This window comes from Gossypium hirsutum, chromosome D06, assembly GCF_007990345.1.
Source record: "Gossypium hirsutum isolate 1008001.06 chromosome D06, Gossypium_hirsutum_v2.1, whole genome shotgun sequence".
NCBI lineage: Eukaryota > Viridiplantae > Streptophyta > Magnoliopsida > Malvales > Malvaceae > Gossypium > Gossypium hirsutum.
This window is the reverse complement of record NC_053442.1, coordinates 27,564,796-27,591,855: the sequence shown is the minus strand read 5'-3', so window position 1 is coordinate 27,591,855 and position 27,060 is coordinate 27,564,796. Positions and strand designations below refer to the sequence as shown.

At 36.6% G+C, this 27,060-nt stretch overlaps 1 non-coding gene across 1 annotated transcript; it reads left to right on the top strand.

Annotated features, from left to right (window-relative positions):
* The first annotated feature begins 8,169 nt into the window (after window positions 1–8,169).
* On the top strand, window positions 8,170–8,276 carry LOC121218816 (small nucleolar RNA R71). Its single transcript, XR_005915293.1, has one exon. It is a non-coding gene; the product is annotated as a small nucleolar RNA R71 (small nucleolar RNA).
* The last annotated feature ends 18,784 nt before the right edge of the window (window positions 8,277–27,060 follow it).

The window sequence follows — 27,060 nt, the reverse complement described above, 5'->3', positions numbered from 1 at the left end:
TCCCCTCCAAGTCCGTAGACTCAACTCAGATTACTTCGTTATTTGCGTACCTCAAATCAATAGTCTTGCTTTTGCAATTCACAACCGCATCATGCGCGGTCAACCAATCCAAACCAAGAATAACATCAAATTCATCAAACGGCAAAAGCATCAAGTCCGCCGGGAAACAGGAACCTCGAATTTCTAGGGGACATTTCTTACACACTTTGTCGACAAGCACGTAACGACCCAAGGGGTTTGACACCCGAATTACGAACTCAGTAGACTCAATAGGTAAAGTCTTACTGGATGCTAAGGTTTCACATATGTAAGAATGAGTAGAACCGGGGTCAATCAAAGCAATTACATTAGTATCAAAGAGTGTAAAAGTACCGGTAATAACATCAGGCAAAGAAGCATCCTCGCGGGCACGTATAGCATAAGCTCTAGCAGGCGCACGAGCCTCGGATCTGGTCGTAGCATCTCTAGATCCTCTCTGACCACCACCAGCATTGCCCGTATTTCCAGATGGTCTACCTCGAGCAGTGGTAGCACCCGGTTTCCCACTCTGATTTACATTCTGTTCAGACAACCTTGGGCAATCTTTAATGAAGTGGTCAACCGATCCGCACTTGTAACAGGAGCGGTCAGGGAATCTACAACTCCCCGAATGCCATTTACCGCAATATCGACATTTCGTTCTGTCTCGACGTTCATCCCCAACACTGGCGACCGAAGTGCCTCGTGTACCCACAGGGGGTCGATCACGATCTCGTCTAAAAAGGCCCGAAGTGCCTCTCGACCAGCCCACATCATCTCGAAATTTCTTCGATGCCTGTTGAAGAGACTTTCCCGAGGATCTTTTACGAAACTCTCCAGTTCCCTCATCAACTTTTTGTTTTTCTTTTCTAAGCTCTTCGGCTTTACAAGCTCGCTCGACAAGTACTACGAACTCTCGTATTTCAAGAACGCCAACGAACATTTTTATATCTTCATTCAGCCCATCCTCGAAGTGTTTACACATGATAGCCTCGGACGAAACACATTCCCGAGCGTATCTACTAAGTCTAACAAATTTTCGCTCGTAATCAGTAACTGACATGGAACCTTGCTTAAGCTCAAGAAATTCCTTCCATTTTTGATCAACAAATCTCTGACTGATATACTTTTTCCGAAACTCAGTTTGGAAAAACTCCCAAGTTACTTGCTCTCGGGGCACAACAGAAGTCAGAGTACTCCACCAATAGTAGGCAGAATCGCGTAGCAAGGAGATAGTACACTTTAGGCATTCATCGGGTGTACAAGATAGCTCATCGAGTACCCGGATAGTGTTGTCCAACCAAAATTCAGCTTGCTCGGCATCGTCGCTATCCGTAGCCTTAAATTCAGTAGCCCCATGTTTTCGGATTCTGTCAACTGGTGGCTTATTTGACCTTATTTGGTTAGTTACCGGAGGTATTGTAGGTGCAGGGGTGGTATTAGTCGGGAATGGAGGTTGTGGAACAGCCGTATTAGTTCGAATGTATTGGTTGAACCAATCATTCATCACGCTATAGAAAGCTTGTCTAGCTTCATCATTCGGGTTACTAGCATTAGGTTGAGAGTCCGTTGGCACTGTCCCTTGTGCGGGAGCAGGCGCTACACTCTCAAGATCATCAGCTACCTCTCGGTCGGGATCGGGATCCATTACTATAAATAAACACATTTACAATTGTCAGAAATCACCACACTATCAAGTAATCACATAAAATGGCATGTATAGCTAGACCCAACGCATTACGGTAGTCCTAGAATCGACTAAACCGTAGCTCTGATACCAATCAAATGTAACACCCCAAACCCGAGACCGACACCGGAGTCGAACACGAGGTGTTAACAGACTTTAAACCCCTTATAAAAAAATTTCCCAGACACTGCCAATCTGCGTACTAGTCGCTTTAAAAATCATATCTTGAGTTTCACAACTCGAAAATCAGTTTCGTGATTTTTCCCTGAAACTAGACTCATATGCCCATCTACATATTTTTTTCTAGAATTTTTGGTCAGGCCAATTAGTACAGTTTATTAGTCAAAGTCTCCCATGTTACAGGGATCGACTACACTGACCTTTGCGCATTACGACCTGGATATCTCCCTGCACAGAGCTTAAATACTGATGCCGTTTGTTTCTATAGAAACTACACTCAGAGAGAAATCTATACATATATGGTATGACTCCTAATTATCTCTGGTTAATTTATAATGAATTTCCAAAGTCGGAACAGGGAATCCAGAAACCGTTCTGGCCCTGTCTCACGAGAACCTGAATATCTCTTAACATACTGTCCGTATGATTGTTTCGTTACTTTCCTATGAAAGTAGATTCATCAAGGTTTGTTTACATAATTTATTCACTATTTAATTCCATTCCTACTATTTTTAGTGATTTTCCAAATCTACATCACTGCTGCTGTCAGCATCTGCCTTTAAGGTAGACTTTACCTATTTCATGGTTTCCATGATTCAACTAGCCCTTTTTGCATAAATAGCACAATTTATGAAAGTGATTAACCATCCCCGTAGCCAATCCTTGTCAAGCATATCCACACCAAATGATTATAACATTATACTCAAACACATATAAGCCATTTTCGCATGGCTATCCAAAATTTATACAAGTCCAAAGGGTCCACGACCCACAACAAACGGGTAGTCCTATACATGCCATTTCGAAGTTCAACCAAAATTGTACCAAAAGGGGGCTTTGATAGTGTGGGCGACTTTGACCTCAAGATCCCGAGTCCGATAGCTGGAGAACCAAATCTATAAAACAGAGGAGCAATGAAACGGAGTAAGCAATTTATGCTTAGTAAGTTTTGAGCAAGGAATTCCAGCACAACAAAAGTATAGCATTCATATAGCTAAATGGGTAATTTCATATGCACAAATTTACGATATCGTACTTGCTTCACATTATCAACCCTTATGTACATACACAAAAGATGAACTCAGCCAAAGGCCGGTAGCTCGTTTATCAACTGAGCGGATACTTATTTGTAAGGGCTCAACTAAATTCAAGCACATACGAAACATACCTCAATGTTGAGATGTTTCGAGAGTATTAACTGGAATTTTACAGCAAGTTCATTCATTCCCAAATCACGTACCTTCGGAATTTAACCGGATATAGCTCCTCGTTCAAATGCCTTCGGGACATAGCCCGGTTATAGTAATTCGCACAAATGCCTTCGGGACTTAACCCGGATTTAGTAACTCGCACAAATGCCTTCGGGCTTAACCCGGAATTAGTATCTCGCACAAATGCCTTCGGATCTTAGTCCGGATTTAGTATCTCGCACAAATGCCTTTGGATCTTAGTCCGGATATGGTCACTTAGCACAAAGCCTTCGGGACTTAGCCCGGACATCATTCAAATAACCATGCACATTTAACAATAAATCATGGCACATTCGTATTTCATTTTCGTTAGCAAAACTCGAACACAAGACACTTATCATTCTTGTAATTTCGGCTCAATAGCCACACACAAAGAGCATGATTTTAATTTGCTTAAAACATGATCTAATCAAATCTTAATTTAAGCTCTCTTACTCAAGAACTTACCTCGGGTGTTGTCGAACGATTCCGATAGCTATTCGACCACTTTTTCCTTCCCTTTATCGGATTTTGTTCCCCTTTGCTCTTGAGCTTAATTAAACAAATAAATTGATTTAATCATTTGAGCATCGAAAAGAGGAACACAAGGCACTTAGCCCATATTTATACATTAGACATTAAAGTCACATATGTACGGAATCATGAATCAAACTCAACATTTTAGCTAATTTTTCCCCCTTGGCCGAATATGCATGTCTATTTTGGGGCCGATTTCAACACTTAATACATTCTACAAGTATGGTCACTTGTATTGACTAAACACCCTTTTGTTTCAAGTTCAAAACTTGGCTAATACACACATATACACACTAGTAAAGCATCCTCTCCCTTTCCATCAATTTAACACATGCATTGCTCATTAACATGCAAAAGTTATATTCGGCCTTAGCACACAACTTGCTAGCCGATTCTTCTCCATTTAGCAACCAATGCACATATGTGCTCACTCAAAAATGCTAAAAAGGAGGTTCAAGAATCATCAAGCCACCATCACATGCATCATTAACAAGCTTCATATTTAGCATGCAATGGCATTAACACAAACTCCACCTAGGCCGAATCTTAACTCATCCTCATGCCTCATCACCACAACATCAAACATCAACCAAGAATGATGCATCCATGGCCGAGTGTCATTTCCATCACATAGCAAGATTTAGACCATGGGCTAGGTAGAACTCAAGCTAACAACTAAAACATGCATGCATCTCATGGAACATCATCAAACATACCTTAGCCTAGCTACATGCATGGCCGAACCTCTTCAACCTTTCTTCTTCCTTCCTCCTTAAAATTTTTGGCCAAGGATGAACCAAAGGATAAGCATTTTTTTTTCTTTGTTTTTTTTTTCTTTCTAGTTTCGGCTAAATGAAGATGAGAAAGGATGAACAAAAATTTTCTCCTTTCTTTTCTTTAGCTCACGGCAATGGGGGGGGAAAACAACTACACACATTTTTTTTTGTATTCATCATACTCCTTTTCATTATTTTATGCCCATGCCCCTTATTTTATTTTTTTCCTACATACCTCACTAGGCCAACATGTTCCCAACATGTTTCCACCCATAGCATGGCCAACCACTAGCTCAAATTTTGGGTAATTTGACATGCAAACCCATCATTTTCACAACATGCATTAATAGACCATTTTAAATTAGCCTATCATATTCTCACCATGTCTCATATCAATCCCTATTTAATAATTTCTCATGCAATTGGCAAAATTGGAGAATGAAACTTCCACATACTCATGTACACACATAATAAGCATAGAATATGGAAATCAATTATTTTTATGACTTGGTTTTGTGGTCCCGAAACCACTTCCCGACTAGGGTCAATTTTGGGCTGTCACATGCGTTGACAATTTGAAGTATGTTCCATCTTCGCTACCAACTTCCAATCAAGACAGATGGTCTGCAATTTGATACTCTGAACCCTTGCGGTCCTTTATCTCGATGTTGACTTCTTGAAACTGTAAGATCCAACGTATTAATCTTCGTTTTGCATTCTTTTTTTAAAAAGATATCTCAACACCAAGTGATCAGTAAATTCATTAACCTTTGCACCGACAAGATAAGAACAAAACTTGTTGAAAGCAAAGACTATAGCCAACAATTCTTTCTCTATACTGGTATAATTAATTTGAGCCTCTGTAAGAGTTTTGCTAGCATAATAGATAGCGTGAAATATTTTTAACTTGCATTGTCCTAGAACAACACCCACAACAAAGTCGCTTGCATCACACATAACTTCAAAAGGTTGAGACGAATCTGGTGTAATGACATTGGGCGCATTTACTAGCTGCGTCTTTAATTGAATGAATGCCTCTAGACATGCATCATCAAAGAGAAATTTTCAATTCTGTTCTAGAAATGAGCATAAAGGCTTTGCAATTTTCGAGAAATGTATAATAAATATTTGGTAAAACCCTGCATGACCAATAAAACTGTGAATACCTTTCACATTTATCTACTTCAATGCCTTAACTAGAGATGCGATGGGCTAATACAGTGCCTTTAATTGCCATGAAATGCCATTTTTCCCAATTTAGAACAAGATGTGTGTCTTCACATCACTGTAATACTTTATCCAAATTGTAAGCATAATGATTAAAATCATTCCCATAAACTGAGAAATCATCCATAAAAACCTCTAAAGAATCTTCAATCATATCTGAGAATATTACCATCATGCAACTTTGAAATGTGGCTGGTGCATTGCAAAGATCGAAAGGCATACAGTGACAAGCAAAAGTACCAAAGGGACAGATGAAAGTTGTTTTCTCTTGATCCTCTGGTGCAATAGCAATTTGATTGTACCAAGAATATTCAAGAAGCAATAATAGGCTCTTTCAGCAAGCCTATCCAACATTTGGTCAATGAAAGGAAGTGAGAAGTGGTCCTTGCTTATGGCAGCATTAAGTTTATGATAATCCATACAGACTCACCATCCCGTAGGAATGCGTGTGTAGGAATTAATTCATCTTTTTCGTTGCTAACCATAGTGATGCCACTCTTTTTAAGAACGTATTGCACTTGACTTACCTAATTGTTATCAGAAATACGGTAAATAATTCTAGCATCAAGCCATTTTATAATTTCTTTCTTAACAATTTCCTTCATCTTCTCATTTAATCTTTTTTGTTGCTCAATTGATTACTTACCTTCATCTTCCAACTTGATCTTGTGCATGCAAAAAGATGGACTAATGCCTTGAATATCGACAATACTACAAACAATAGCTCGTTTATGTTGCTTAAGAATTTGGATCGATTTCTCTTCTTGAGTTACACCTAGTGTTGCGGAGGTAGTAACTGGGAGAGTATTGTTATCACCAAGAAATACATATTTAAGATGAGTAGGTAGTGGTTTCAATTCCAAAGTAGGAGCTTCGTCGATAGATGGCTTGAAAATTGGACCTGTTCTATTGGCTAAGTCTAAGGATTCAATCTGCAATCCATGCCTGAGTTCAATATTATTAGCTTCAACCATGATGTCACAATTATCTATGAATTCATCATTATATGTCACTGCAAACTCCTTAGAAGGTATTGTGCTTTGGTTATTGAATTCTTCTTCAATTAGATCATCTATCAAATCGAAATTATGACATTCTTCTTTATCGTTGCATTGAATAGATTCAAAAACATTGAAGGTAACATGCTCATCACTAAGTCAATGGTCAGTTCACCTTTGTAAACATCAAGTTGATACTCACACCCAAGTCACATAGTGTCTTACCACAATATGTTGCTCCAATATTGCAAGGTATGGTAAAACATTCAAGATCCTTCAATTTTGAGGGTAGTTTGTCTTGAAGATATGCACTGCCTTCATTCGATAGGGCTATCATATCAAATTCTCCAAGCCTTCATTTTTTAGATAGGATACCCTTCATCAATTTGAAGTAGTTTGGCATTTGTTCAAGTGCTTTAACTAACGTGATGTTGATATGAAGATGCTTGAGTACATCTAGGAACTTCTTGAATTGAATTTCCTGCTTCTGCTTCTAAAGTCTTTGAGGGTAGGGTGGTGGAGGTTTCTTTACTGGAACTGGTTGATTTATTTTCTGTGGCAATTCTGCATCTAACAGAGTTATTATTTTATCAGAATTAGCTGGTTCAGAAGTTACCTTGTCAGATTTTGCATATTCAATTTCTGGTGAAATTGGAATTTTAACACTCGGTTGAACTTCCTCTTAGTCTTGAGCGTCAGCTGGCTCCATCTCAACTTCGATGAAATTGGGCTCTAAAGTCTTTCTGCTCCTCAATGTCAATGCTTTACAATGCACCTTCCCTAGATTCCTCAAATTCTCTGTATCACTATATAAAGCACCTTGTGGTTGGTTTCTGAGTTAAGTTGCAATCTGGTTCACTTGATTCTCCACATTCCTTAGAAGGGCATCATTTTTCACCATGTATGCCTTCAATAGGTTCTCTAGGCTATTGGATGGTTCAACGTGGGTTTGTTTCTGATCTTGTTGGGAAAAACTAAGTGGGTGGGTCAATCTAGGTTTGGCATAATTGTTACTGGTTCCTGCCCCTTGGTTACTCCAGGAAAAATTCGGGTGGTTGCACAATGATGGGTTATAGAAATTGGATTTCAGCCCTTGCCTTCCTCAATTTTGGTTCTAGTTACCCATGTAATACACAAATTTTGGGTTTGATAGACATTCTTCGAACAAATGTCCTTACCCACAATAAACACAGGCTATATTTTCAAATTGATTCAGTGGTTGTGCTGCAAAACTATTACACCCATTAGTAGTAAGATTTTTTAACATTTAGGATATTGATGATACTTGAGATGCGAGTGAAGTAAGAGCGTCTACTTCATGTATTCCAGCAACTGGTCTTCTTGATGCTGCTCGATTGGTTGGTCATTGATAATTGTTGCTGGCAATCCTCTCAATGGTTTCATAAGCCTTATTATAAGACTTAGAAAGGAGAGAACCATTAGTAGAAGTGTCCACTACCATCCTCGTGTGAGCATTGAGACCATTATAAAATGTCTCAAGTTGTATGCAGAGTGGGATTCCATGATTAGGGCACTTTCGTAATAATTCTTTGTACCTTTCCCATGCCTCATACAATGACTCATCATCCATTTGTTGGAAAGTAGTGATCTCGTTCCTCAACTTAGCACTCTTGCTAGGCGGGAAGTACTTCATAAGGAATTGTTCTGCTAACTCTTGCCATGTTGAAATTGAGTTTGGTGGTAATGAGTTCAACCATGCTCGAGCCCTGTCCCTTAATGAATATGGGAACAGCTTCAATCGTAATGCATCTTCGGGTACTTTGGCTAACTTGAAAGAATTGCTCACTTCTATAAACAATCTTAAGTGTAAGTGAGGATCTTCGGTAGGCATTCCACTGAATTGGCCCACTTTCTGAAGAATCTAAAACATGACTGGCTTCAACTCAAACTATTGTGCCTCAGTTTCGGGTTTCCTAATACCCGGATTAAGATCATGAAATACTGGCACGACATACTTTCTTAAAGCTTTATCCCTATCATCAGCAATAAGGACAGGATTTTGAACAAGGTTTGCTTTGTTTCCTTGATTCGAATTTTCGAAGTTCATCTCTTCAGTCATTCTCTGACTTGCTTGTCTTCTTCACTGTCGAAAAGTTCATTCAATATCATGGTCTATTGGGAGTAAATCAATGATTCGGTCAATACTCATAAACAACTGAAATAATCATAGAAAAAATTAACTAAGTTAAAATAAGAACAGAAAAATAAACCAAAATGCAAAACTAACAACGGCGCCAAAAACTTGGGACGGCGGAAATGTGCAAGTGTATACAATCGCAACAAGTAATAAAGTGACAAGTAAATGTCGAGTTATTGTACCCACAGGGACTATGAAAAGAATTATTTATGAATGCTATTTAAAACACTTTGGTGAAGAAAAATATTTTGTTTGAAGAGGGTGATTAAAAACTAAGATTTTAAACTTAGTGAACTAAATAAATAAATCTCAAATGCACAATTTCAAAATAATTGTGTTAGATTAATTATATTTCTTAACTTAGAATTATTAAAATCATGTTTATATTGTTACGAATAAGTTCACGGCAACTCGGTAATTTGCTAACTTATGAACATACTCACCTACCAAAATCCATTTATCTCTTGACTATATCCCTATGTCAATTCAACCGATTAAACAAATCTTAATAGGTAAATATGTTATTGCACATACATACTTATTAAATCGATATAATCTCTTGTACATATCCCTATGTCAATTCAAACAATTAACTCAATTTTATAAGCACATAAAAGACTATGTGAGTTAACAAAGGATCCTTACCTTGAAACAGTTTAATCACAATAATCTTGAAAGTTATGCAAAGCAAATGTATCATCAGATATCGTTGCTAATCTAACCCTCAGCTACCTTAGATGATTAAACATACATTGATTAAGTACTGTGTCCATTAATTACAATTTTAATTTGTTTAAATAATTAATTCATTAGTTACCTAACAATTGTAATGCAAGAATAACTTAGTCATGATTTTACTTAATCAAGCATCTTACCGAGGCCTATAACAATATAAACAGAATTTCAATAATGTTAACAAACGAAATGCAATCAACCTAACATGAATTAAATTCAAGCTAAATTTATTAAATTAACCATACCAACAACATAAATATTTATAGATATTTCTAGCATAACAACAACAAAAATTAAAGAGATAGGGAACAAGAATCAAATCCGATGTTTTTCTGTGGCTCGACTAGTTACTTCATTCTTCCTTCTCTGTTGTCCTCATTGACCAAGACTGCTATGAAAATTTAATTGCTACTCTAAATAGCTGATGAATTCCCCTTTCCCAAGAGGAGAAATCGGCAAGAGAGCAAGGGAATTTTGGAATGGAAAAGAAGAGAGGAAAGATGTGAATGCTTGAGGTGTGTTTCTAAAATGACCAGTCTAAGGGGGTTTTTATAGCTGAGGAAGGCTACTAAAAATAGCTAAAATTATTAGCCAAAGAGCCCTCCCTAGGCCGACCACACATGTGGCAAGGTTGATAGTTTCAACTTTGCCAATTTAGTCTTGGGGCAAATCTATAAAGCCACCAATTGTGGAGGGGTTTGAATGCAACTTGAACAAGTCTTTAATGACCTCTTTGCAAGCTTAAATAATCAGCTAAAAAATTGATTTGGGTCAGCTCTTGGGACGGTTTTTGGGCTGTCCATTTCTTGGTCTGTTTAGTTCACTCGGTTGAATTCAAGTGGACCACATTTTCAAAATTAATTAATAATAATTTATTAACCCAAATTAAATTGGATATAAATTAAAATTAATTATATTATGAATTAATACATATAATTTTAGACCGTCTTAGGCTAAAATTTAGTTCACCTTGATACTTCAAATTGCTTCTCAGTTTTGCGTTTCTAGTAGTGTCTGTCGAGCCATTTTTCGCCCTTTGTGCAAATCTGTCGAAAATAACCAAAATTCATCAAAATTAATTATAAAATTAACTAAAATTCAACATGTTCATATTTTAAGTGCACTTTAATTATTTTGTAAAAATTAATTATCTTTCCGATAAGAATTTTATCGAAACTGTATGATTTTTAAGTTAAAAAATGTATGTAAAAATATGTAAATTTCCGTGTTTCCAATGCCTGGTGGTCTAGTATTCAAATTTGAAGCAAGCTGTCGTAATTGTGCCTCCAACGCCCAAATAGAAGATGAATTCCCTTGCACAATATCTTCTATACGAGTCATATACTCTTGCATTAAAGCCTCAAGAGCTACTAACGGGTCAGAAGGAGAAGCTTGCGTGTACTATTATCGTCGATGCTCTTTAACATGCTGATGTGGCATTAAAGAGTGTTGTGGCTGCATCTGATTCTGGTGTGGATGCATTTGGCTTTGTTGTGGATGCATTTGAGTGTGCTAATTGTAGTTGTACTGTTGTTCATTGTAATTCCCTTGTTTTGGATTATAATTACCTTGAGTAGAAATATTCCCATACCAGAATGCCGCAGTATTTTGTCCAGCATTCTGAGTTCCCCAAGGCTGTTGATTGCGTGTAGAATTATTATAAGAGTTGCCATAAGAATTGTTGCGGATGTTACTAACATAAAAGGCATTCTCTGTATTTTGTGGACAATCTTCATAGCTATGGTTGTCACGACAAATCTCCCAACAAAAGGTAGGAACATCAACTTGTTGAGCGACTTGTATAGGTGCAACGTCACTGGTCCCTTGCATATTTTTTTTCATATTTGCACGAGAAGAAATGCGAGCACTAAGTGCAGATATTGCATCCAGTTCAATAAATCTCGGAGTAGCTTTTGCTTGTGCAACTCTAGAGATAGGATATTGATAATTATTTTGAGCAATTCTCTCTAGAATTCCAATAACATCATTATAAGTACAATCCAACAAGGGACCATTGGTTGATGCATCGACAAGATTCCTCGTGTGTGAATTCAGCCCATTATAGAAAATCTCAATTTGTGTTTCCTGTTGAATGTCGTGCATGGGACAACATCAAAGCAAAGATTTATAACATTCCCATGTAGTGTGAAGATTCTCATCATCCAGCTGTAATATCATTTTAGAGACGAGCATTCAATGTCAACGAGTTAAATCGAAACAAATTGTGTTGCTAGTGCATTCTAAGAAGTAATTGATCTGGTAGGTAGCCCAAAGAACCAAGTACAAGCTCTTCCCTACAAGGAATAAGGAAATAATTGCATCTTCACATTGTCATCAGGAATGCCTTGTTGACTAAAGGAAGCACAAATCAATAAAAATGATTTAAAATGTTCTCATGCATCTTCATGAGGTAGACCAACATATTGCCCATTAGAATTCAGCATTTGAAACATTACTAGCTTGAGGTCAAAATTTCTAGCTTGGATTGCTAACCTAACAACTCCTGGTTGTAAGTCATCCAAGATAGGTACTACAAAATCTTGTATAGGCTTGTTTTGTATTTGAGCATCTTGCGGCAACGGTGGGTCATTAGAATTTTGCTTCTACATCAGGGGGTATGACTTCATAGTTTCTTGATAAAGCCATATTCCTTTATTCTCGAAGCCTCCTCCGAACGGTTCTTTCAATTTCTGGATCAAAATCGGCAAGAAACTCCGAATTGCTTCAGGTCATACAACACCTAAAATAAAATGTGAAAATAGCGAAAAAAACAGGTAGTAACAACTAAATATTATGAAATAAAAACAAACAAAAATAAACATCAAACAAACGCCATCCCCGGTAACGGTGCCAAAACTTGATCAACTGTTTAACGTCATAGAAATAATTTGCAAGCGTACACTGTCAATGCAAGTATAGTAGACAAATATTAGCCTGTTGGATATCGATCCCATAAGGATGGTTGCCTTTTATCTATCAATGTCAGTGCAATAAATAGATAGGAACGAGATAAATTGTGAGTGTAGTTTTCAAAGCAATAACTTGAAAAAAATAAGATAAAATATGATAAGGAGAAACTGGGATCCCCAATATGAATATTCAACAGAATACTAAGTGCTCATAAGGTATAAAAGGATAGGTGATTGTCGATGCATTAAATTGTAAAGAATATCTTACCAGCTTAACTTCCATATTGAATCTAAGACTTAAACATGCACATTAGCCAAATCTTCCGATAATGGCAATGGAATACTATTAAGAACAAGTGGATTAAATTCCTCTAATCCTTAAGCAACTTCCATTGTCATGCTTGTTAGCTTCAACTATCACTGCACTTTCCAGTGTCAATGTCTGCAATAACACTTCCTTACTAAAAACATTCAAACCCAAAGATTAAACAGTAGAAGCAAGATTGAATAAAATATCATTTAACCTAGAAATGATGTGTACTTCCGCGCAAACATGAAATAAAAAGTAATCACTATCGTTTAGAAAAGAAATATAAAAGAAAAAGTGGAGAGTACTATTCTTAGAAAATCTCAATTTGATCTATCAACTGCCTCTTATGTTGCACTCAGGGCTCCTCATCAAGAGCTAAGTTGTATCCCTTTCATGTCGGTTCGCCTGTAGGAGGCTTAAGCTGCCATAGTCGAAATCTTCAAAAGATAGATTGAAGAAGATAATACTTCCAAAAAAGCCTTTTTTTTCTTTTCACATGAATATCTATATTCTTCCCAAACGGCTCAGGTGTCCTTTCATCAGAATCATGCTGCCTCTGTACGTACAAGTTGGTTATACCAGACTGGATAGAGCACACATTTTTTTTCTTGTCCGGATAGCTGTTAGGTGCGGCGACAATTCTGGGTGCAATCTGAAAATACTCATGCAGCAAAATTGGTACCAAAACATGACAAAATTAAAGATAAATAGGCTAAGATCCATTGAGTTATAAAATGCAATTTACTGAATTGAAAATGCTAAAATATGTGCTAAAGTAAGGAGAAAACAAATGTTCTTTCTTGTACTATCAACAAGCTCTCTATTTAGCACTTGAAGACAAATCAACACCTTTCTTTTAAAATGAAAATGCAACGCAACCAACCAAAACAAAATGAAACACGCCAGTACATTTTGTATAAATCTTGAATACAAAGCAAAGAATAACAATTAAAATGTTTCTTCTTTGTAATCTATTCTGGTAACCGCTAAAGGTTTGACATGGTTCTACCTAGGGTAGGCTCTTAGGGTTCATTACATGCAAATTCCTTGATCCTTACCCATTATAGGCTCATACAGACTAAGTTCAGTTCAGGAGAATACATTTCCTTACGACTGCATGGGGGTGAAGACCTCACGAAGAAATAGGTATGGATGTATTATGAAAGCGATCCACTATCCTACATAGAGGTGAATGCCTCACGAAGGAATAGCTTCTCACTCCCACTTAAGAAGGGCAGAAGAGACCATTTATGTCATGCAATATGTGAAAACATACAAAGAGAAACTATAGAACTAATAAAACTGATATATTAGATCGATATGTAACCTGAGATAACAAAGACATTATTTACCACCAAAATAAAACATGAAGGATGAAGTGCAAGGAATGGATCGTCAATTTAAACCAAATTATTAATATTCGACAAAAAATACTAAAAAGTAATCAACTCGCGGCTTGACTCTCTTATTCGATCCCCAACGAAGTCGTCAAGCTATCGAAACCTTTTTGGAAATCGACTTGTTATTTAAAAAAAAAGATGGAGTCACCACCAATCCATTTTATTTGTTGTGATTGGATCACCTCAGAACTTAATCATTTAAAAAAAAGAGTCAAATTTACTAAAACGATAATTTTTTGGTCTACGAAATCTAGGAAGGGGGTTCGGGAGTTAGTTACTTGATGTCTTAGCGTTGAAAATTGAGAATTTAAAGAGAATTTAAAATGTGATCCCCTTTTACATGATGTTATTTGATGGCATCGAAAATGTCACTATCTAAATTAAATTCTATGGAGAAAGGCTTTCTTATTTCGGGTCAACGGAGACGAAGAGCCATGTCCCGTAAGTTGGGGCATAAGATCTCGAATTCCCAAAAATAAGAACGCTCATCGTTCAATTATTACCTAAATCTCATGTGTTTTGAATTTTAAAAGGATATTGGATTATTTGGTTCAAGGAGAAAGTCGTACCCTGTAAGTTAGGGGCACAACTTCTCAGATCCCTAAATAAAGAATATTGCATCAGTTTTAATTATTTTTTATGCGTCGTGTAAAAATGAATATAACATTTAATGTGATGTGCAATTAATTTATTCAAGTATAGTACGAAAATGAATAAATATATTTAAGCATGATACATAATAAGGTGATGGAAAAAATAGCATAAAATAGCTACATAAAAAAATGAAATGATAATTTAGCAAAATAATTATAAAATAAAAATAATAGTAATCATACTAGTAAATAATAATACAATTATAATAGAAATAATCATGTTAATCAAAGATAATAATAATATCAATAATTATGACATGATTAATATCATGATAATAATATAAATAAATAAAATAATAACTATAAAATAAAACTGAAGATTGCATATTTTAAAAGGGCTAAAGCGTAAATAATAAAACTAAAAGAACCAGAAATTAAAAACATAAAATATTAAATAAAGGGACTAAATTAAAAATGTAACAAATTTTAAATTATAAATCATAAAAAAGAACATAAAGGATCAAATTAAATAAAATAGAAAAATACAGAGACTCAGAGGGTTATTTTCCCAACCCCTGTACATGTGTCATTCCCTTAGTGGGTCAACAGTAGGTCAAGGGACTGATTTTTAAGGAAATAAAAAATTAAATGGATGAAATTTAAAATAAATAAAAAGGTATAGGATGAAATTTAGAAAAATGAAAAAACCGGAAGAGCCAAAATAGCAAATAGACCCTCCCCTTTGAAAACGCATGGATCCTAGATGGATCTGGATCGGGTCATTGGGTCGAACCTGAAACGACGACATTTTGGGCATTTGAGGCCAAGCCCAAAACGGCACCATTTTAAGGGCTTATATAAATAAAAAATTCATAGAAAAAAATCATTTCTTACCTTATTTAAAAAAACTCTCCCCCCGTTTTTCTCTCAACACCTTCCCCCTCTCTGGCCGCAGGGCGGCGGGTTTTTGCCATGGCCACCAGTCATTGGCAATGGAGACTGCCACTTCTAGTGGTCGGAGTTCCCCAAAACTTCACCTTTCGAATCCCTTTGTATGTAGAACACGGATCTGAGGTCAAAATCCCCAAAAATCTGATCAAACTTGACAAAATGAACAAGAAACCTTTCGATTTCTCTGCTTCCGACGAAGCCTTGGACAAATCCCAAGGGATACGGAGGTAATTTCAACACTAGAGGAGGCCACCTACGATGGTGGCAAAGAAAGGTAAAATAAAAGTTTAAACATCTTTTTTGTTCTTTTTTTTATGTTTGCTTAAAAAAAAGAACTACCCTTTTTCTTGAACTCTGTTGTGTTTTTTTCTATTTCATTCTCCTTTTTGTTACAATTGGTTTCATTTTTTATAGCTGAAGTATAATACATTATATTAGTTCTTTTTTTTTCTCTTCTCCTTTCTTGTTTATGCTGTTCTCTGCCCCTCTTTTTTGTCTTTACAGGTGGTGGTGGCGAAAGGAGGCATTAGACATCGGGCGACATGCTTGCTAACATGGCGAAGGCTGCGGCACTGAAGGGCTAAGGGGAAACTAGGGTTTCTAAAATTTTTTAGGGTCTTAAGCTTTGGGCTTCAAGTTATTAGGTTTTAGGGTTTAGGTTAGCAGTTGTATTTAGGCTTTGTACTTAGGCTCTTTGATTTTTTTTGTAAATGCACTTTTAGTTAATGGACTTTTTTATTATTTTTATTTATTTGTTTATTTTTTTGTTGGGTCAGATGAAATTGGGCCTCTACAATAGGTATGGCTCAGTCCTTCAAGTTATTATATAAGATTAATGTGCATTATGAAAGTGGATGTAGTTGTGAGAATTATTGAAGCCAACATTGGGCATACTATAGCCGAATGGAAGATAAGTGAGGAAAAATGTGAAAGACGAAGGAAGAAAGTAAAAGTAATATTCATTAAAAATAGAGAGAAGTTTTAAAAGATATATGAATATTCCAATCCTTCCTTGGAGAGGGCTATTCCGGAGACTCAGGGTCAAACGCTTCCAACCTTTTAGCATGGAAGAGTTCTCCAGATTTCTTCTACTCCCTTTGAAATTCCTCCTAGCTAGCTCCTGAGGGGTTGTAAACATCGAAGCCAAGGTCTGTGTTGATAAATTGGCCCAGGCAACTGAAATTTACTTGACTTAAGTTAAGGGGTCCCGCGGTGACCTGTGCGTGTAGGATCAAGTTAGCCTTTAACAGAGGCAAATAATCTTGAATGCCCTTCTGGGTGTCTGCCTTATAATTCTACAATGCTTCATTATTTCCCTTCTGTATATGTCCCTTATCAATGAGATGCTGCTCCTCGAGGGACTCCATGTTGACGAGCCCTCTCCTCTAACTCCATTGCTCGAGTCTCCAAGGACTGGTATTTGGTCTCTCAGGCCGAGACAAACTTAGTGAAATCAACAGTTTGATGGACGTAGGCTTCAAATGATTGGTAAAGCTGGGTAAGAGATTACTTACTAGTGAGAAGGGCCCTCTCAAACTCAACTTGTTTGACCTCCATTTCAGCACAAGCCTTTTGAAGGGCCCAACTTGCAAGGCTACACTTTGCTGATAACATGGTGGGCTTGTGAACATCAGAAGAAAGGGAGGAAATATAAATGAAGCCCTTCAATTCCTGGGACAGCTCTGTGTCCCGACTTTATTGAACAGCAAAAGGAGAGAAAGGATACTCGCCAGCACCGATATGTTTCCACTATGAGAAAAAGGTTTGGACCTTTCCTGAAGGGGAAGTATAGTAAAGAGTGCCAATTGGGGATGTATGGGGAGCCTAGAGAGGAGTGTCAGAATCCGTGGGAAGTGGAACTAATGTGGTAGCAGGAGGGTTCACAGCATTGGCAGACTCAACAAGAGGATCAAGAATAACCGAAGGAAGGAATAGGGGATGTATTGGAGAGTCAGATTTTGAGAATGTTGTCATAGGCACTAGGGGAAGGGAAGAGGATTCACCCTCTGGAAAGCTAGGTTGCTTGTCGAGTCTTTAGCGGGACAACTTGTTTTCGCTATTCTCCCTAGCACTAGAGGACACCCTTTCAAGTCTCAACCTATTGCAACTACTACTACCAACTCACACTCCTAAAGCAACTGCATCCATAACTTGTTGTGCTATATCAAACAAATCCTCTACATCTATGACTTAAGGTTGGGATAGAGATGTCGGGGGAAAAAGATGAGTAAGACCTGCAGGAGGAACAGTGAGGTTAGCAACATTTTCAACTAAGTCTCTACCCGATGACTCACCCATGAACCCCAGATTTGAAGAAAGCCAGCGAAGAGGAAGAATATTGTAGACGGTGTAGAAGAAATCAGTAGACTCCCTCTATTTTCCAATAAGAGCCCAAGTTCACTCACCATTAGCCACAAACAACCATGCCACTTTGGTGGAATGAACCATTCTGGGGTTCACATCAAGATAACAATCTAAGGCTTACCAACTATTTGGGCTACTTTTCTCCAAGCAATAGCGAAAGATATTTCTAACAGTAAGAAGCCTTTTTAACTCCAGAGTTTGCCTCTGCTTTAACCTTTCAACTTGTGCTACCACGATTTTTGTGTCCAAGGGATGGGATTGGCGACAAATAGAATTTTTAAGAATGGACCACTTCATGGGAAAATCAAAATAGCTAGAAAGCTCGCTTTTAACCAAAATAAATTTATTGCGATACAAATGAAGGTTTGGAGCCCAATCCCTGAGGATGGGTTCACGGCCTGGCCATCTCAGAACGTACTAACATCCAGAGTGTGAATATTGCAATAAAATATAGAAATACGAGGTAGTATCCACAATTATACGGGTTGAGTTGTAAAATAATTTTACAACGAAGTAGGTGAGTACTCCAAGGATCGTAACCAAGAGAGGCGAATGCCTGATCAATTCTAAACTAAGCACTAAAATATCTAATTAGTACTTTAAATTAGTTATAGTACGAAAACATAAAATAAATAATTTTTAGGGTTTTTATAATAATGAAATAAAATATCATAAAAGTAACAAACTTCAAGAGATAGAAAAGGAGAATGAATGAAATATTGATTATGGGTGATTAGCTCACTTTGGTAATCCCCATCAACTTTCGTTTCAGGTTCCACGTCAATCAACTAGTCGCTACCCTAGCAGGATCTTCCAATCTTCCACTAACATAACAAGTCAACAAGTACTACTTATCTTCTGACCTCATAGTTCAGGCTAGCTTGGGGTGAAGGTGTTCACGGATAGGCCATACCAATTTTGGGTTAATTCCCACCTTGATGACTTCCCAGGGTTGTCAGGCGTAGGGTTTGTTTCACGTTCTTTCTTTCCTAAACTGCTAATCCGTTGAGTAACCCTACAAAACAGTCAATAGATGATACCTCCAGTCTCGAATCCGCCATAGAGGGATTAGTTCCTCATGGTTTTCATAGACAATATAGGATCAATATAAAGACAGAGCATGCTAATTAAATCGATAGTATAGAGTATATGAAAGAGCCTGATTGTATTGAGATTAATCGTGAATCCATAAAGTTTGAATTCTTTCAAATACTCAGATCTCTTGATAACAACTGTAATAAATTCTAAAACCTAAAAATGAAAGAAAAACTAAACTAAATTTACTAAAGAAAATCTAGGCTACGTGAATGGTGTCTATAACATGTGTCAAAGGAGCCTATTTATATATTTAAGGTGGCATTTTTCCTTAACCCTATGTTAGCTGAAGTCTTCAAACTTTAAGTTTGATTGTGCAGACTAAAACTCCCTTTAAATCGTGTTTTATCCTGTCCAGAGTCAATCTCGTGACACACTAAGACCTGTGTCGCGACATAGCAATCAATATACTCATCTTCATCTATCTTTAGGGGTCTGTCGCGACACCCTCTGTCTATGTCGCGACATCGAAGATAGTCTTGAGCTTTCTCCATGACGCTCCCTATGTTACGAAATTGAGTCATCCGTGTTGCGACAGAGTGACCAATATTCATTTAGTACACTTTCTAATGGTTTCCTGCACACTCATAAAGTCTATTAGCTCACCCTTAGCCCTCATTCGGCCCCTAAGGTCAATAAAAGACTAAATTTGCACATTTTATTGGATATAAATAAAACTAAGAAAACTTAACTAAAACATCACAAAAAATGTTTGTATTCAACCTCCTTAAATGTGAAAACTATTTTAATTTGCTACACCAAGTTACGACAGATTAAACTCCCCCACACTTAATTTATTTCTTGTCCTCAAGCAACATGAACAAAAATGAAAAACAAAAATGACAACCCTTGAGCAAATATGATACAAGTATTTACTTCGGAGCATATGACTTAGGCGTTTAATGCTTACTAACAACTTTGACATGATGAATAATTGACTTACCACTTTTGATCACAAACATCCAAGTTTAGTATGTTACAAAATATACAAGCATTAAGGGTTTCACCTGTAGGGGTCCACCAACAAATTGTACAAGTACTTTTATTATCCGAGCAAAATACAAATAGTTGTTTATGCGTATGTTTAGTATGATGTCCATTCATGTATAAGGATATTTAGGTCACATAGGTCTTTTCAGCTTGTAACATTCTGAGGAAGTTTGGCACATTGTATTAATCCCTATTCTTTCCCCTTAGTGACCCTTACCCGCTCACCTCCTTATTTCTCTTTCTCTCACCTTCCTTGTCTCTCCATATATAGGAAGTCATAACATGACATAGTAAGTACGGCTAGCTTTACGAGTTTTTGTGCACCAATGAGCGATTTTTTCTTTATTTTATGACTTTGTGACTTTTCTCTTTTCCAATACGTCTCACTCATGAATGGTTTTTTTGTTGGTTTAAGACTTTTTTTACTCGTACTAATTTTCTTTTTGGATTTTTCATTTTGTTTCACACATTAAGCTACCTTATAGTTCCTATATCACACCAAACTTTCCTATTTCACTCTATTTTTACAAACTCTATCATGATGTATCTACTTAACCCTCGATACGTTTGGCCAGATGTCTATAGTCGTGAAGTACAGGACCAAAGAAAAAAGGGCAAAACAAATTAACGTTTTCAAGCTTGTGGTTCGTAATGAGGTTCATCAAGAAGTGTCAACAGGCTCAAAAATTGGTACTAAAGGAAAAATACAAATAGGTAAGCTTTTTGGCTCTAAATGTGTTTCAAACAATGCCTTAATGTCATCCCTAAACATCTCAATATTCATAAATTTAATCAACCAAACAAACTCAAATTCAACCATTTATCATTCATACTAGCATGCCCGTTTCCTTGTATTTTCTATATTATTTGGTACAATTGATTGCTTAATACCTATTTACAATGTAACATATAGAACTTAGTAGTCTAATATTAAAAAAATTAAAATCACCTACCATCATGCCAAATTTATTTGTAAACACAAGCAACCTATGTACATGCTCCTAACTAATCACTTGTATTTCTACAAGCTCAAGCACACCAAAGACTTAGAAGAAATTGAAAACAAGTTTTCTATGTTACCCCTCACACTTTAGTTGTCACATTATTCTCAATGTGTAGCCTATAAATAGATAAGGGAAGAAGTTATCCAATTGATCGTGGTCACTCCAACTACTAATGATGGTTGCTTCCTCCTTTGATCTTGTTAAGCTCGAATTGTTTGTGTCTCCTTCATGTTAGGTTCCTATAAAGAAAATTTAAACAAAATGAAATATAAAAAAAAACCTACTATTTGTCCTACTCCTACAAAGTTAAAATTAAAAGTATCCAAAAATTCATACAAGTTTTCCCAAAAATAAAAATGTTAAATTATCCTCTTCAAAATCTATCTCCTCATTTCTGTCATCCTCCTCATGCTCTTCGCTTTCTTGACCTTCTTCTTCTTGTTCCATATTTGTTGACCCAATCATGTTAGGTGTATAATTGGGGACCCGGATGTTATTTTCCCTAGCAAATTCTTGAAAAATTTGTCTTAATTCTTGCATCCACTAAATCATCTAATCTAGCTTTAGATGGCTACTCTCACTAACTTCTTATTGAGCTTGTGTCAACATTTGGGATGAAGCTGGTATAGTTGTCGCTTCTTGTTGTTTCTTTTTCCAATCTTTTATCTGTTTGGCTCGTAACTCAATGTATTGTTGGAACAAGGTGTCACTGGTAATACTTCTGGAAGGTTTCAGCAACTGCTCAATGGATGTCATATGTACACCTACCTTTTTGCATAAGGTCGTCACTAGATGGGGAAAGTAAACTCCCATCTTCTAGCCACTAATGCATCTTTTCATGTTTTGGTGGATCCCTTTGCCGATACAGACTTGCTTTTTTTGTAAAATAGCATAAAGTAAAACTGCTTTAAAGGTATTAACGTTAGAAACATTTAAAGTAGGTACTATTCTTGTGCACAAAAATTAAATCCACATCTTAGCTTCTAGAAACATAATAGCTTGATGGAATGACATGGGAACATTGGTACTTAAGCGATATTTCCATTCACCCTTTCCTTCAATTAAAAACTTTATAATGCTATCCATATCTATGTCCCGAAAATATTCTAAATCAGTTTCATCAATAAAATTATTCTCATAGTACAAAGCATTATAAAAGCCGCAAATAATTCGATGGGTTACTCGCACCTCTTTCCTTTGCACATGTAACGATTCCCACATATGACCTTCAGTGCTCCTCCTCTCTTGGTCCTGTAATGATGCATAATATACTTAAACAATGGGGACCACAACACTATCTTTAGGGATTGTCCAAAAACGTTCCCACCTATGATATTTGACTAAAGGCCATATTTCCTTACACAAAACCATTGACAGATAAAATACCCTCTCTTGGATAAAGGTTTTTTTCCTTAAAGTTTAATAAAATATTTTTCAATCTCCGATTTGAAAAATTAGAGGGATTTGGAACCGCCAATAGTTCTGGTTCATTAATTTGTCTAACTTTTCTAGGTGGCATGATATCTAATGTTGTTAATTGATGAACTAATCAAGTAGTTTATTTCAATATAATAGTAAAAATTAAGATAGGAACCCTTAACCTTGTATAAGCCGTCGGATTCCTTGTTAAGATTTTGTTGGCTCGTCATTCCTTGGAGTGTTTTTGTTCTTGCCCTTCACAAATAAAATTGGAAGAAGTAATTTTTCCAAACAAATCAAAAAGAAAAAAAGAAAAAGCGAAGAATGAGTTTTAGGGTTTAAGGTATTTAAGGAGGCTTAAGAGATTAGAGAAGGTAAAGGGTGTTTAAATAATAGTTAATGTGTTTTTAGGTTAAGAAGTAGGTGTTTTGGAGTTCAAAATCGGGTACATTAAGGGTTAGTCCCCCGAGTTGCATGAACGGTTCGAGTCAACCCTACAAAAAATTGAAAAGATGTCGCGACACATCCTTCAGTTTGGAATTTTAGGGAGACTTTCCTCCATGTCGCGACATCGGGGTGGTTTCTTTAGTTCCTCTATTCTACGAGAAATTTCGTGACAAAGAATTGTCAGGTTTCAACACCAACTCTGTGTCAGCCCAAATTTCCATCTTTGAAGATGTCTCAATCTTGCATGAACATATATCATATAAAATTTAACATCTAAACTCTGTGGTTAGTTAAATATACAATAATTTACAGTAGTTAAGCAATTCAAATATTTTTAAGTTTTACTACCGAAGTCATCCGACAGTATCATCAATTCACCGATGGATGATTCTTTTGTTCTGTCAGTATTAGTCCATCGTTGATCGGCTGTTTAACGTCATAGAAATAATGTGCAAGCGTACACTGTCGATGCAAGTATAGTAGATAGATGTAAGTCTGTCGGATATCGATCCCACAGGATGATTGTCTTTTGTCTATTAATGTCGATACAATAACTAGATAGAAACAAGATAATTTGTGAGGATAGTTGTCAGAACAACAACTTGAAAACAATAAAATAAAATATGACAATGATAAACTAGGATCCCCAACATTAATTTTCAGCAGAATACTAAGTTCTCACAAGGTATAAAAGGATATGTGATTGTCGAGGCAATAAATTTTAATGTATATATTACAAAGCGTCTCTCCTATATTTTATCTGGGACTTAAACATGTACATTAACCCCACTTTTCAATGATGGCAATATGGCACTATTAAGACCAAGTGGACTAAATTCCTCTATTCCTCACTCAACTTCCGTTGTAATGCTTGTTGGCTCAAACTATTACTACACTTTCCAGTGTCAGTGACTGCAATAACACTTCCGTGTTAGGAAACATTCAACCCCCAAGATTAAACAATAAAAACAAGACTGAATAAGATAATATTTAACCAAGAATTCATGCGTACTTCCATATAAATAGAAAACAGAGAGTAATCACCAGCATTTAGAAAGAAATAAGAAAGAATTGAGTGGAGAATACTATTCCTAGATAACTCGACTGAATCTCTCTATTCCCTCTTGTCTCTCACTTAAGTCTCCTCGTCAGAAGCTAATCTGCATCAATTTTCACATTGGCTCAACCATGAGAGGCTTAAGCTGTCATAGCCGCAAGCTTCAAGGTAGGATGAAGAAGATGATGGTTAACAAAAACAATTCCCCTCTTTTATTTTTCTTCTCACGTCAACCTTATAGGTGTCCTTTCCTCAAAATTATTTTGTCCTTGTACGTACAATTTGGTTATACCAGACTAGACAGCTTACTCATTTTTAGCTCTTATCCGGACAGCTGTCAGGTGCGGTGACAATTCTAGACACAATCTGGAATTAACTCGTGCAGCGACATTAATGCATAAAGATAGAAAAATTAAGAATAAAATAGGCTAGGATTCACAGAGTTATAAAATGCAATTTACTAAATTGAAAATGCTAAAATATATGCTAAGGATAACTAAATGGGAAAATTTTAACCAATAAGTAAGGACAAAAACCTATGTTCTTTCTAGTGCTACCACACCCCCAAACTTGATTTTTTACTTGTCCTCGAGTAAAACAAAAACTAGCGAGGCTACAAAAATTTTACTAAGGCAAATGATCACTCTAGCAACTGGAACCCTCTAAATTCCCAAAGAATGAATCACATTCAGATGAAAGAATATTGCATCGACAACACATAAGCATGAATGAATAAGGTTGCAACTTCATCAATGCTAGCATCATGCTTCTAACCCTAAGTATTTGTATATTATATATATTTTTCAGAATAAGGGATATCATTGCATTACTGTACCATTGTTCTTGATAAGTAACGATGGAGTGCAACAAACCCCCGGGGAGTACGTAATTGCACTGACACACACTCATGTTGTGACAACCTTTGGCTAGATTGATTTTATAACAGTTTTATTGGAGTGTCCCCTCTTTAACATTCCATACTACACCCACTTTAGAGTGTCTCTAATTTATAACTATATATATAAGTAGCTGTAAAAATTAGATTCATTCAAGATTTAAGGAATGATAGCAGTCATCCATTACCAATGCAACCTAATCCATTCATCAAAAAATTGAAGCTACAACTTTCTGTCAAATTTATTCAACTCATTCATTGATAATTCACATGATTCAAGAATTGAGAATCGAATGTAACCAAAATTTTTGAAAAATTTTCATGAACTATAATTAAACCTGGCATGCTTCATTACCGGAAAAATTTAAAATATGGTTACATTTCCAAGCTCTATGTGTATTCCCCCAAACTTAAAGTCCGCATTGTCCCCAATGCACTAGCATGAAAATGTAATGACAATAAATATGCAATGACAATGTGTACTTATCAAGATAAACCTTACAGCTACATGCAATGCATGAATACTATAGCTAAAGCTTAAAATAAACTAACTTAGTTATCCTCAGCGATCGATGTGGCTGCACGATGTTTCTTCCTCCTCATTTTCTTCTCCCCCTTCTTTTATTTTTTATCTGTGGAACACTTTATCTTCTTTTTTTTGGGCTTCGCATAGTCCTCGGATTGCTCCTCAGTTTTCGGCTCTGCCCCGACATCATCAACTACTTCCTGTGTAGGAAAGGCCACCTAGAGTGGTCCAGTGTAGACCACTATTTCCAATGAATTGCATTGCCCCTCACTGGTTACCTTAGCAACTTCCGCCAATCTCGCTCCATCTCGCTCTAAATTATCAATATTTGCACCCACAGACTCGGTTACGGTGATAATGTTCACAACAAAATCTTCCTCTTTTTTTTCTTTTTCATCTTCAGCAACTTCTTCTTCTTCAGCAACAACTTCCTCTTCTGTAGCAGCAGCTTACTTCTCAACAACAGTGTCCTCTTGATCAGCAAAAATAACATCATCGAACAAGCTATCATCTTTTGCAGGCATTCTTCAATGTCCCTAGATTCCTCTTCTTTGTCATTATCAGAGACTTGCACAATGGGATAGGATGCCACCGATCTATCTCGGTCTTCTAAGTCGTCATCCACAGATGAGAGTTCATAATTTTGAATGATTGGTGGAAACACTGGGAATTTCGGTAGTGGGGATGAGCTTAATTGGCTTAATTTGGCTACAATAGAACTATTCCAGGCTTTGGTATAAGCATAAAATGAATTCTAGGATTTCTCCATATCCTCTATTGTAGAGACAAGCCTGATCTACCTATTGTTGATAGAATTGACCTTTTTTTCGACATTTTTTATTTTGTGCCATAATGATGTCTCTGCATTCAGGTTTGTTCCTTTACTGTCAGCTTTGGTTTTGTCATTTCTTGTCTTGCTTATTTTTGCCTCCTTCAGTATCGGCGTATCTTTACCGTAAGTCGTTATTTCTATAGAGGCTTCATTGATAAGGCCCTTATTTTCCAGGACTTTCTCACCATCACGGGGCATAATTCCTCTTTGCTAGAATAATAACATCACCAATGATGGGAAAACCAATATTTCAGTTTACTTTACGGCGTAGTCAGCAATTTCCTGGTGGAGTATTGTGTTGACATCAATCTTTCTACCCTTGACGATGGAATGTATCAGACACGTTCTATCGAGCGTGACCGCGGTGCTCTAAGTAGAGGGCTTTAGCTTGTAGTTGACAAAATGAAACTAGATTTTTCTTTGTAGCATTAGGAAATGACGGTGCATCGTATGATTATTTTGATGGGAACCCATCCACAATGCTCCTTCGGCACACACATCTTTACCAATAGGTCTCGTTTTTCATCTGTGATATCCTCAATGAACTCAGAGTATTCGTCTACATCCACCTTGGTGTTGTACAGCTTGTTGATTTTTTAAGCATCCTATGGTATTAAGCTTTCTTGAAAAAAAATGAACTCTAACTCATGATCATAAAGGTTAGAATAAAACTCAGTACCAGTGAAGGAGAATAGCTTCCAGGATAGGTGCAAAAAGTTTCCC